Raw genomic sequence first — 13,043 nt, 5'->3', positions numbered from 1 at the left:
TATTTTTTTCCCCCCATGATTATCCCATCAACTTGCCTCAGAGAATATGGTAAAGAATAAATCACTAATTCTGTGCTGAGACATGAAACATAGAAGAGACGGGATCATTGCACGCAATCGTTTATACCCTCAATGAGCAAGGGAATATTTTCAAATAGGAAAAGTTGGGGTCTTGAGCTTTAATCCTTCCCCCCACCTCAGGTTCGCAACAAATTTCTCTCCCACGCGCTCCCGAAGGGCATCAACCCCTCGCCTGGGCCCTCTCGGGCCAATCTCCTTTGCATGCCAAACTATCTGGTTTTCTTAAACTTTCCCCCCCTTAGGAAAGTGAAAGAAGAACAGCTCCAGCTAGAGACGCTGGCTTGAAATAGCACTGGCACGAGGCGGCTTCCGGTGCAGGACAGTGCCAAGGCTCCCACCGGGCCCTGGGCCTGGATCCTGGCCTCCGGCACAGGCGGCAGCGCGAGGTCGGTGACCCGCCACCTGGCCCAGGTGTGGCCCGTCCCCGCCCTCGCCCGGCAGGCGCCACCCACTACGCGATCCCCGCGGAGTGTCTGTGCCCGGGACAGTAGCGAAGTCCCTGTGTCGGTGTGGAGGTGCCCGCGGGCTTTCTTTCTCGTAGCCGAGCCCGGTGCTGAGCTGGACTTGCGGACGGACGCGGGCTGATGCCCATGGACCGCCTGGGAAGGCGTCCTGACCCGCCAGCATCCCTGCACGCAAGCCCACCCGCGCGCCCGGCCTTGCTCTCTAAATTATTCATGCTGCTTCTGCACCAGGCCAACGGGGCTGAGAAAGGCTGAGTAATAGACACTCTCTGCTTTTCTGCTACGTGCTTAGGGAATTATTCAGATGGGCTTGTCTTTAATAGTCCATTTTTGTTGGATATTGTAGCGCCATGGGAAGCTACCATGTCTGTACCCTAAGGTGGTCTGAGGGTTGCTATGTACGGGACCCAAAGGCTTTTCTTTCCACGTCATTCCTCGAAGCGAAGAGGAGAATAGCAGTAATGTGGGAATTTCATGTTTCTTTCTTTTTTTTTTTTTTCACGCGCCCCCAAATCCCGAGATTGTTTTCCATTTCCCCTCCCCCTCCTCGTCTCCCACGACGCCACCAACAGTGCCACCTAGTGGCCAAATGCAAATAAGTCCCTTAGTTCTGAGTTCATTAGCTGTTCACAGAAAAAGACATTCTTCCTAGAAGCAAATAAAAGACCGAGCTTTACCTTTTCTACGAAGGCTCAGAACGATCATTCCTCGTGATTCATAGTTAAATATATCATTTGGATGATGATTAAAGTACACACGTTTTCTTAAACAAATATTGGAGTCTTCAATCTGTTTACAGTTTCTGTAGGCAAGGGCTTGGTTTTCTTTGCTTTTATTATAATTTTAAAGGTTGGCAGCTGCTGGATCAAAATTTTAAATTTCAATGTCTATACTCTATATTTAAATGCATAGCATTTTAAAACGAGTGATTTTACAAGTCATCCACTAACATATGTCTTAAACTCTCTCAACCACATTGGCAAACACGCTTTCTATTTTAATGGTAATAATCTGTAGGGAGACTTGAAAATTTTTATCTAATGAATTTCTTTTTAATAGCTGAGGAAACAAACACACCTACATGGCTAATGAAATATCTCTTCGAGGTTGCAAAACAGGAAAGATCTTGCATTCATTTCAACTTTTTATTTTGAAACGATTTTAGACCCTCAGGAAGTTTCAGGATAGTATAAAGAAGCCCTGTGCACTTTCATCCAGTTTCTCCCTGTGGTGACATTCCATGTGACTAGTATGCCAAACCAGGAAACTGACAATCTGTGGAATTTATTCAGATCCCGCCTGTGTTCCTTGCACTCACTTGGGCATGTTTTCATTGGTTTCAGGAAATTTCATCACATGTGCAGATGCATAGGTCATCACCATGATCAAGACACAGATTTCTCCCATCACCAGAGTTTGTGCTTACCCCTGCCTCAAGGTGAACTGTGTGATTGTCCATGGAGGAAGAAGGCATGCAGGTAAAACCCCCAAACATGGCTTGAACTCTATTGACTGGGTGTGTCATGTTGTTGCTTGTGTATCAGTGACTATGCAATTTTTCTTTTACAACTGTATTCATTTAAAATGATAAAATGGAATTAAACGAAGAAATGATAATTCGCTTGGCACTGTCTAACACATCAGAGGATAGGCCACACTGGTTTTACATATGATTTGCCCCAACACACATTGAGCATTGGCCTGGGGAATGAAGGAATTGGAGGTGACAACAAAATACACGACTCAGGCCCAGTCCTCAGTCTCCCAGATTGAATCTTCTCTCGAGACCCTCCAGTGGCCAAAGCCAGCCACTGCTCCCTACACGGCCAAGGGCTAGATTGGCTCTTGCTGCACAGCTGGGCAGAGTCCCTCCTTACAGTGCTATAGAGAACCTGGCTGTGGTTTTCCAATTCCTCCTTTCTCAGTTTTTTTCTGGAGATGGATTTTACATGGTCAAACACTGGACTATCTATAGGTCCACAACATGTTGGGAAAGTGGTTTTGTGATGAAAATCCACTGTGATTTGAAGTAGCTACTCTGGAGTAAGGAAAAGTAAAAGGCATTTTTAATCATTTGAAAGATTGTTGTCATCTGTCTAAATATTCCATTTGACAGAAGAGAGTGCCTAGGAGTCAAAGTACCTTAGATGTCTCATACCTAGGTGAAGGGTTCAGCAGATTACGGTCAAAGTCCTTTTCAGTTCTATGTTTATAAACTAAATAGTAAAAGGTTTCTTGATGGTACAGGCTTCTAGTTATTGAGTTGTGATAAAAGTTAATTAGAAATACTTAATATAATATAAAATAGACCTCCCTCTCAAAATTGATGTTTTAGGGCTGTGGGCTGTTGTAGATATGCCTGCAGTTTTTACCCAAGACTTTATTTACCCTGGAAGTCACTTTCAGTATTGAAAATTTAATAAAACTACTTATTAATCAATAGTAGTAGTACTCTGAAACATATTACTTTAGCAGAAATCTCACTAGTGAGAAAATTGTGGTGTTCAGCCTTTGACCCAGTGTGTTTCTGTTTAGCTCTGTGGTCTTGGACAGCGGTTTTCTTCAGTGTGTTAATTGTTTTCTGGAATGCAGTAAGCTATCTTTAAGGAAGACACCAGGGAATGTTGACAATGTGGAATACTTTGCTTTCAAAAGCAAATAAGATTCTAACTCAACATAGATAGGTTGATGAGGGAAGTTCTCAGAAGTGTGATTTATGATCCATGAAACAAAAATAACCTTTAGTGACTTTGAAATATTCATTTCTATGCACCAAAACTTACCACTCAGTCTTAAATATTAACTGACCCTACTTGGGGGCACAATACATTTTAAAACACACACATTAAATTAAAGTGGGTAAAGAGAGATCCAAAAGTTTCATATTTTAAGAAAGCTGACTGTCTTAGTGGATTTATTCATTCAGTCAATATGTTTTAATTGAGCATATACCATATGCTGGGCATTGGAGAAATAGCAGGGAACAAAACCCTTGACTTTATGAATTATGGCATTACATTCTTAGATGTGAGTGAAGGAAACAGGACTAGAAAGCAAAATAAAAAAGGTTATTTAACTCATTAATAGATAATACATGAGAGAAATAAGTTGAGAGGGAGATGTTATGTGAGCCTGTGTGTGTGTGTGTGTGTGTGTGTGTGTGTGTGTGTGTGTGCATGCACGTGTGCAACTGAACTTGTGAGGCAGTTCGTGTGGAGTGGTCCTGAAGGGCCTGAGAGGTGCTGTGAGCATTTGACAGACACAGATGGTTCATGGGTCCTAATTCACACAGAGACTCAGAAAGGTGATGGTGTTAAGCCTATTGGTCCTTCCTCCTGCCACTTAGTGTGTATTCCTTGGCCTGACAATAGAGGTAGACTTCTTCAAGCTGAGTTTTTTAATTTTTGCAGGGTTGGGGGTAGCTCTGGTAGATGACATGGATCATGGTGTCTAAGGAGACTTATAACTTAGTTAACAAAATGTTTCTCACAACTCATAGGCAAACTAAGCATCCTCCATCAAAGCTGTGTTGCTGCAGCTGGCCACTTGTCTTGCCTCCAGTCACCAGTCTCGCCAGAGGCTCATAGCCTTCTCTCTCTCTTCGTACAGGGAGTCCAGCATTCCATCCGCTTGCTCCCACCAGTCATCTCTCCCACTTTCAGTAAGAGCTGGGTTCCCAGGTCTGAAGAACATAAAGAGGGAACATGTGGCCTCTGGGTCACTTTCTTGTCTTTCCCATGCCGTAAAGTCCAGTAAAAATGCTGTTTCCTGGTATGAGAAATGAGCTATATACTGAAAGTTTGACTTGTAAGAGCTACCCAGTGGGGTAGCTCAGGGTACAACTTTGTGGAGTGGGAGACTTCAGCACCTAGAGACCTCACTCTGCCAAGGGTTCTAGTTTGCTCTCCCAGTCATCATTAGAGTCAGGATCAGCATTCCAAAAGGCAATGTTGTGATTTTTAGCAGGCAGGAAATAGATTTTTCTAACCCACCTCCTGAGGCCACTCATTTCATTCCCTGATTCCCCAATATTAAAAAAAAAAAAGTCCCTAGAGAGATAGAAACTGATTTAAAATTGCACTCACATCTAAGCTACTGGTGCCATAAAAATGAAGACTGTGCTGGGAAGAAAGTTCCACTGAGGATAGATGAGGGAGAAGCTCAGGAAAGAGGGCTAGGGCTTAATCAATGAGTGAGGATTAGTTGGAAGGATAGCATGGCCTCCTGCATTGCTATACCCAAAACTGATGGAGCAGTATAGGAAATATCTGTAATTGGAGAAGGTGAAATACTGTGAATACTGGTTCTACTTCTTTCCCTGAAAGTCTCTTGCAAGTCTGTAAGCTCCTCAGCATATCCTTGAGCCCCATAGAGGGTTCAGGAGGCCCTGGGAGTAAGGAGGAGGCAGGGACCATATCTGGATGTTCAAATTTATATCCAGCTGTGCGCCTGAGAGGACAAGCAGGGTTACCCCCAAGACTCCTGACCCCAGATTCTGTGCCATGCAGAAGCAGAGCAGCTATTTGTTCAAGGAAACTAACAGTTCAACAGGAGTGTAATCCAGGAGAACCTGGGAACTGGAACTCGGAGTCAGTGTCAATGGCGAAGTGCGGTTGAAAACAAACAAATGAAAACAATAAATAAAAATAGGGTGGCGCATGAGCAGGGAAAAATCCAGAACTAAAGTACAAAGTACTGCATAGATGGGCTTAGGGAAGACCCGTTACAGGATGCTTGCTGTCAGCTCAGAGCTGGCCTCAGGGAATGGGCAGCACCTCCTTCAAAGTCTTTCCCTACCTCAGCCTTCTAGGACCTGTGCTGCTCAGTACAAGCTCCCATGGGCCCTCTTAAGAGGGTTGGGGAAACTGCAAGCTCTCTTCATATGGACTCATTAGCCTATTAGAAGCTCTGAGAAGTCTTGCTACACATAAACCTCCTCAGCTTTACTTTACCCATTACTTCCCGGTGAGTTGCATCTTGGTCCCGTTTTCTTCTATTTCTTTGAGTCCATTCCACACACCTTGTTTTGGGAAACACCCTTTTATAGATCTTTCCTTCAATCTGGTTTCAAGACCCATCTGAGGTCTCTCTCTGGCTGCCAAGGTTGTACCTGACTGAGCTCTTGCTGTAGGAGCTCCTTCCTTTCCGGACACTGGGGCATGTGGTCACTTTACACACCTCCTCTCCTTTCCTCTCCTCTCCTCTCCTCTCCTCTCCTCTCCTCTCCTCTCCTCTCCTCTCCTCTCCTCTCCTCTCCTCTCCTCTCCTCTCCTCTCCCCTCTTCTCCTCCCCTGTCTTCCCCTCCCTTCTCCTCCCCTCCCCTCTCTTCTCTTCTCCTCTCCTGGTTCCCAGAAGCCTTTCAAGTGTCTTTTGAAATGTAGCTCAGAGAACACCAGCAACCTGCTATATTGGCTTTAAAAGTAAGGGCTGGAGAGATGGCTTAGTGGTTAAGTGCTTGTCTGTGAAGCCTAAGGAACCCAGTTTGAGGTTTGATTCCCCAGGACTCGTGTTAGTCAGATGCACAAGGGGGCACATGCGTCTGGAGTTCGTTTGCAGTGGCTGGAAGCCCTGACACGCCCATTCTCTCTCTCTTCCTCTCTCTCGCTCTCACTCTCAAATAAATAAGTAAAGATAAAACAAAAAAATTAAAAAAAAATAAAAGTATTATGACTGTGTTATGAGAAAAACTTTGATGCACTGGGGAGAATGTTTGTTTTGTTTGGGGGCGGGTGTAGGGTCTCACGCTACAGGCCATGCTGGACTTGAACTCATAATCCCCTTGAATCTCCTTGCTTCAGGCTCCCAAGTGCTGAATGGCGGGACTGTACTACCAACCTTGGCTAAGAATGTTTTTATTACAGTTGAATATAAGTGTCTTTTCCCTGCCACCTATCCTACCTGAACCTTTCAATCCTGAAGAGCCTGTGCTTTGTTTTTTCCTGGGATGCTTGGCGCTACCTCAGGGCACAGCTGTCAGTTAGCCAGGCTTTACTGCAAGCTGGTGCTGGCTAACAGACCATGAACCACTGATAGCTAATACCCTTAGTTACATCTCACCCCCACCGAATACAGGAGCTGAATTGCTAAATTTGTTTTTCCAAAGGACATTGATTAAAGGAGTTGACAAAGCCACTTGAATGCGAAATATCCAACTGTCTAAAATGAAAAGCTTTCTCGATCTTCATGTCTTGGGCTGGGGAGAAGGTTTATTTTCCTACTGTGTGTAAATAATGGATTTTGCCTTTTCTAGAAATCCATCATCGAAGGGTATGTTGAACACTCAAACAATGGCAGTCTAAATTGTCCTGCAGAGACACTAACTAGCTGGAACTAATTCAGAAATGTGCATGGAGCATGATGAGGGTATAACATCATGTGTGTTTTTTTTTTGGGGGGGGGAACAGCACCTCACCTGCCTACATCACAACTCAGGCTGGGCAAATGCTGTGCTTCCCAGAAAACAGAGAATCCCTGTTACAAATTACAGCCAGTTTCCTTCTCTCCCTCCCTCCTACTCTTCCTTTCTGTGTTCCTCCCTCTCTCCCTCCTTTCCTTCCTTTCTTTCTTTCTGGCTAGTTGTCAGAGGATGTAAAGGCTCACATTTTTTACTCATTTTCTCGCTGAGAGCCCCAGGCATAACCAGCAGCAACAGCCAGTAATTAATCATGGCTCTGGAGATGGTCGCACACGTTCAAAGACATTTTCAACCCACTGAAACACGTCATGGGTTTAAAATCCTGCCACTGAACAGAATCTCTGGAACGAGGCTTCACATTCCCTCTGATTTTGATGTACCTATTGAATGTGCCCAAAGGTGGCTTTCAGTATGTCATCAGAGGTGGCAGAATTCTTCATGAGGAATCCAGCTGAGGACAAGCATCTCTGGAGTGCTGTGGGCAATGGCAGTTGCAAGACAAAGGCTTGTGGCACTGTGCAGAGTATCGGGTAGTTTGGTCGTGGCTGATAAGAGGCTCTCGAGCCATGCCAGTGGTTTGTTGCAAAGGTGCTTGAGGAACAGCATCAGCAATAGAAAAGGCTCAAGCCACCTACGCAGTCTTTGCTCTCAGAAGCCACCAAACAGCCCTGTGTATAAGTCAGAGCTAAGCAGAGCTACTGGTTGCCAGCCAGCTAGCTCCTGGACTGCCTGGCATTGGGTCACTGTGATCACTAGAGTTGTGTTGTTTAATCCAATCTCCTCTGACATGTCCCTTCAATGGGTTGTAATCAGGGTAAACTTATCATAAGTCTCTAAAGTATCCACTTTTCCCATCTCTGTGGCCACTACTCTGCTCAGGGCCATATTTATTTCGGCCAAGCTTTTATTCTATCTAATCTCCCTACTAAGCACACCGTACCCCTCCAATCCCTGCATTGATCCATCATTCCTTTTCTTTTCTTTTTTCTTTTTTAAGTTAGGATCCTATTTAGTCCAGTCTGGTCTGTAATTCAATATGAAGCCAAGGATGATCTTGAACTTCTGATCCTCTTCCCGCTATCTTCTATGTGTTGGGATTACAGATGTGCCCAGCACACTTGGTTTTTTATGCACTGTTGGGGGTCAAACCCAGGGCTTCATGTGTGGTAGCCAAGCACTCTACCAACTGAGTTATATCCATAGATCCTACATCTATATTTCTGTTTCTTTTTAACAAACTCCAGATGCATACACCCTCTTGTGCATCTGGCTTACACAGGTCCTGGGGAATCAAACCAAGTTCCTTTGGCTTTGCAAGCAAACACCTTAATTGCTAAGCCATATCTCCAGTCCCTGCATCTATATTTCTATGATACATATCTGATTATTCTAGCCCTTGCTTATACTATTCAGTAGCTCCCGTATGAAGTGAGGAGTCTGATTTCTTCTTGTTGTGTAGAAGATGGACAGGTTTCCAGAGCCTGGTCCCTTCTGGAATGTTCTCTCACCTCTTTGGCTCTTTACTTTCTGATTACTCCACTCCAATCATCTTCCCACCCTTCTGAGCTCCATTCTGTCTCAAGGACTTGGTACTATTTCTCCATGCACCCCCCCCCCCTTCCTGGTCAGCCAAAACTTCACTTCTTTCAGTTCCCTGGAGGGGTTGTGACGAGGCTGCGGTCTCTTTGGCCATGTTTGCAATTATATCCTTGGCTCTGTGCAGGTACTGTCTGAGAATTTCTTGTCATGTTTTGAATCCTAGTACTTTGAGAAAAGATCTTTTCTTTTTTTTTTTTTTTCCTGTAGGGGATTCAGAAGGAAAAGCTGCGTAAAGAATAATGTGAAGACAGGAAGAAAGTAAAGTGGAGAAAGGGATATAATATTTTTAAAAGTCACGGAGTATATAGATGTACCCCTGAAGAAAAGAAAAAAAAATATCTCCGAATTTTCATTACAGAGAGAAATATGCAGCCCCAGAGGGCTCACTGAGATCAAAGGACTGAGCGTAGAATCCATCTCAAGGCCATCTAGCTATTAACAATGGCAGGATTTAGACTGTGGATTAATTTCTGTAGCAGGGAGAAGTTCAATTCCTTTGTAAAGCATTTAGAATAGCTGTGGTGCTTCTGATGGGATACGAACCTGGACACCTGTTTCCTACATTTTCTTAGGACAGATTGCGTGCCAGGTCACCCTGCACCTGCCTGCATGTCTCCAGCGCTTGCTCATGCACTTGACAAAGGCTAGGAGATGTGGGGAAATACTCTTTGCTTTAATCATGGCCTGTGTTCTCCTTCGTGGGTCCTGCTCATGGATCTCAGCGGGGAGAAAGGAGGAAGCCAACTTGCCCCAGCTCTGTAAGAGAGACGAGCACACCCCTCCCTCACGTTAACTTTCCCAAGGAGGGTCCTGGAGGCAAGTATGATTGGCATCTCTGCTCCACTGGCATGGGGGAGATGGCAAAGTTTTACCATACTGACAGAATCATGGTATGACATCAGTGCCCATATGTTCTAAAGTAAGAGTCTAGATTCTGGCAACAGTAAAATACACTGAAAATCAAAATGACAATAGCCACTGCAGTGCTGAGCAAAATGGGAAATGGAGTCGCAAAGAGAGCTGGCACGTGGCTGTCAGGAAATGGCATCCACAAACTAGTGTTTTACAGGCGTAAAAATTAGCCACACTTCTAATGGATCCTTTCTTGCCCATAGCAGGCGGTCGGTAATCATAGAGCTCTGTTTTTCCCTAACTTGAGGAGAAGACAGCTGAGGTTAGGTCAGCTTGCTTTAGCTACTCTGATAGGAGGAGGGGATACAGAATTGCTCCTTTAGACTCTCAATCATATGGTGGCCTGAATTAATGAGGCTTGCAGAAGCAAGACCTGATGATGAAGACCTTTAATCCCAGTCACTAGGGAGGCTAAGGCAGGAGGAACCCAGCCTGGGCTACAGAGTGAGTTCGAGGCTAGCCTGAGCAGGTTAGTGAGACTGTGTGGCAAAGGGAGAAGTATGGAAGGGCGGGGACACGGAGCTCTGGGACAGGAACTTACCTAGCAGCATGTGGGAGGCCCTGGGTTCAGTCCGTAGTACTGAGAAAAAAGTAAGTAAAGAAGGGCTTGCAGATCATACCCTATAGCCACATTCCTCTAACAGATCTCCGAATGTCCTGCCCTCCATGACACCTGATGCAAAGTAGCCCTCGTCCTCGTCCTCCCGTTCAGAGGCTGTGTGTGGCCCATCAGAGAAGCTGTTGTCTTAGTTACTCATTTTCTCAATAGCTCAGTCTGAAGAGATATCATATTCTTGCCTGTAATCTGTGACTGATGCAAATGAACATTAGCTTTACTTAAATCTTCCTTTTTTTTTCTAATTAAGTCACTAACATAAGAAAACAAATACCAAGCTAGATTACCTGAGCCTGCTTGTTTTTTTTTTTTTTTCCTTCTAACTGCAAAATTAGGGCACTGAATTTATTGCAAATTCTCCTCTACTTTCATACTTCTATTTCCATCACATTTTATACAAAATCACCAAAAGGCCATGGGAAAGGGGGAAGAGCGCATTATGTTCATGGATGGGCCATCAAATAGGAAGACTGATGAGGATTTGGGTGCAGGGCATATAGCCTGACTTCCAGACTTAAAATGCCTAATTAAGTGGTGGCCTCCCCAAGGTCACAGCCTCCTTCCTCCTGGTGGTGTCTCTCCCCTCGGTGCCTGGTACACCATGATGCCATGTGGAACACGAGCTCCCTGACAGCTGTTGACCTAACTCTTTAACAGGCTGCTGATTTTTCTCCAAGGTGGTTCATAGGGCTGTTCCCAAGGCCCAGGAGGATGGCGGCACAGCATCGCCTGGACACATGTGTTCCTTCCTTTCTCTTCATCTCTGTTTAGACCAGCGTGTCTAGTGAGGGCCAGATTTATGAAGACCCTCTCCCCTTTGGGTTGCCTGGCTTACTTGTCCAGTCAGGCTGCCTTGAAATGTTGTCTTGTGTTTTTGTCACTGCCTCTCTGTTTCCTATTTTTAATTTCTTTTTTTCTTTCCTTTTTGTTTTCAAAGGCTGATGCTGTTATTTCCACCCTGAGTGCTTGGCCGCACAATCCTGCTCTGGGCTCTGTAACCCATGGCAACAAGCGAAGGGAAGCAGGTGACTGCACATGACATCACACGCATGCACGCACACACGCACAACACAGTTCTCTCTCCCTCCCTCTCTCTCTTGTGCATGGGATGCACAAAGGGGCCGTCTCCTCTAGCTATAATGTCAATTAGTAGCACAGGCCTCAAGGAGCAGAATTCTGGGTCTTTGGGGTCACAGTGCATCAGTTCCTGACAAGCAGGGCCGTCTCTCCTTCAGCTCGCTCGAGCTCCTCATATTTCCCTAGATAGCAAAGGAACCTGCAGCCCCGCACACACAGTGAGGCATGCTTCCGCCATGGTCTATTATTCCCTGCAAGCTGGGAACCTTTGGGGACTGGCACCTACTAGTGATAGTAGAACTTACATCCATTAAGACAAAAAGAGATTTCTTCCCACGTAATTTTACAAATGAAAGTCATAATAAATCATTCAACATGTAAATTCCCTCCCCTGGCTCCTGCATTTATGAATTTTGGGAAACTACAACCTAATTCAACATTTTTTTTTTTTTTTGGCTTTGCTTTTTGACTTAGGGTCTTGCTTTAGCTCAGGCTGAGCAGGTATTCAGTATGTAGTCTTAGGGTGGCCTCGAACTCACAGGATCTTCCTACCTCTGCCTCCTGAGTGCTGTTATTAAAGGCATGAGCCACCACACCGGGCTCCAATTAAACATTTTTGTTTGTTTCTTGCCAAATTGTCTAGTTGGTTTGACCAAAATGATTAGCCTATGCTAAAAGTGGTTAAAAATTCCCTTTTCTGTACATGGAATAGAAATGCCCAGCACATTTTTTACCTCATTTGGTCAAGACTGGTTGCTATAACTTAATGAAAATGTTATTTCAAATAAGGTGTCATAAAATGTGATACATACAGGGCTGGGGAGATGGCTCAGTGGAGAAGTGCTCGCCTTTAAGTGTGAGGACCCGAGTTCGGATCCCACACAGCCCATGGCAAGCCAGACTGTAAGGGGCATGTCTAAGTGGTGCATATCTACAGCAGCGTGGGTGTCAGAGAAAGGACAGCCTCGTGGAAGCTCCCCTGATGAACACAGTGGGAGACCCTTCCTCAAAGAAGGTGTAAGGCAAGGACTACCCCTGAACTTGTTCTCTGATCCCCACACATGCACTGTCATACATGTGCATTCTCTCATTTGTGAATACACACACACACACACACACACACACACACACACACACCACAAAAAGTGATATACACAAACCCATTAATAGTTTGTTTTCGGGCTGGAGAGATGGCTTAGCAGTTAAGCGCTTGCCTGTGAAGCCTAAGGACCCCGGTTCGAGGCTCGGTTCCCCAGGTCCCACGTTAGCCAGATGCACAAGGGGGCGCATGCGTCTGGAGTTCGTTTGCAGAGGCTGGAAGCCCTGGCGCGCCCATTCTCTCTCTCCCTCTATCTGTCTTTCTCTCTGTGTCTGTCGCTCTCAAATAAATAAAAAAAAATAGTTTGTTTTCCTTTATAAATTACAAGTATAGATTAAGCTTTCACTCTTTTGGTATGAAGCCAAGACCTGACACTTGAGGTCCAAGTCAACTTTTGCAGATTAGCTGTGTCCATAATACATCACCTACAAGTTCTAGTTTTAGTTTCTTGGAATTATAGGGATTTAAACACACTAAGGCTACCTGAGCCAGAGTCTGCCTGGCATTTATATCCCTCCATGATAAGTTACACAGCCTCACTGAAAGGCAAAGAAACTTGATTTATTGTTTCTAAGCAATTAAGCTTACTTTTCATGAAAACAGGTTTAATATTCAATAGAAAGTTTAATTATGAAAACAAATGAAACTGTAATAAACACAAGTTTCTTCTTTATGTTTGAGACAAGGCCTCTCTATGTATCCAAGCTAGCCAAGCACCTGTGATCCTAACAATCCCCCTGCCTCAGCCTCCCCAGTGCTGGAATCACAGGTGAGTGGCAT

At 44.8% G+C, this 13,043-nt stretch overlaps 1 long non-coding RNA gene across 1 annotated transcript; it reads left to right on the top strand.

Moving 5' to 3' along the window:
• Positions 1-370: 370 nt before the first annotated feature.
• Positions 371-11,390, top strand: LOC123460205. The gene is made up of 3 exons (XR_006636854.1): positions 371-467; positions 1,889-2,023; positions 11,025-11,390. It is a non-coding gene; the product is annotated as an uncharacterized LOC123460205 (long non-coding RNA).
• The last annotated feature ends 1,653 nt before the right edge of the window (positions 11,391-13,043 follow it).

Source organism: Jaculus jaculus, chromosome 4, assembly GCF_020740685.1.
Source record: "Jaculus jaculus isolate mJacJac1 chromosome 4, mJacJac1.mat.Y.cur, whole genome shotgun sequence".
Taxonomy (NCBI): Eukaryota; Metazoa; Chordata; class Mammalia; order Rodentia; family Dipodidae; genus Jaculus; species Jaculus jaculus.
The sequence above is the reverse complement of the archived record's forward strand: the minus strand, read 5'-3'. Positions and strand labels throughout refer to the sequence as shown.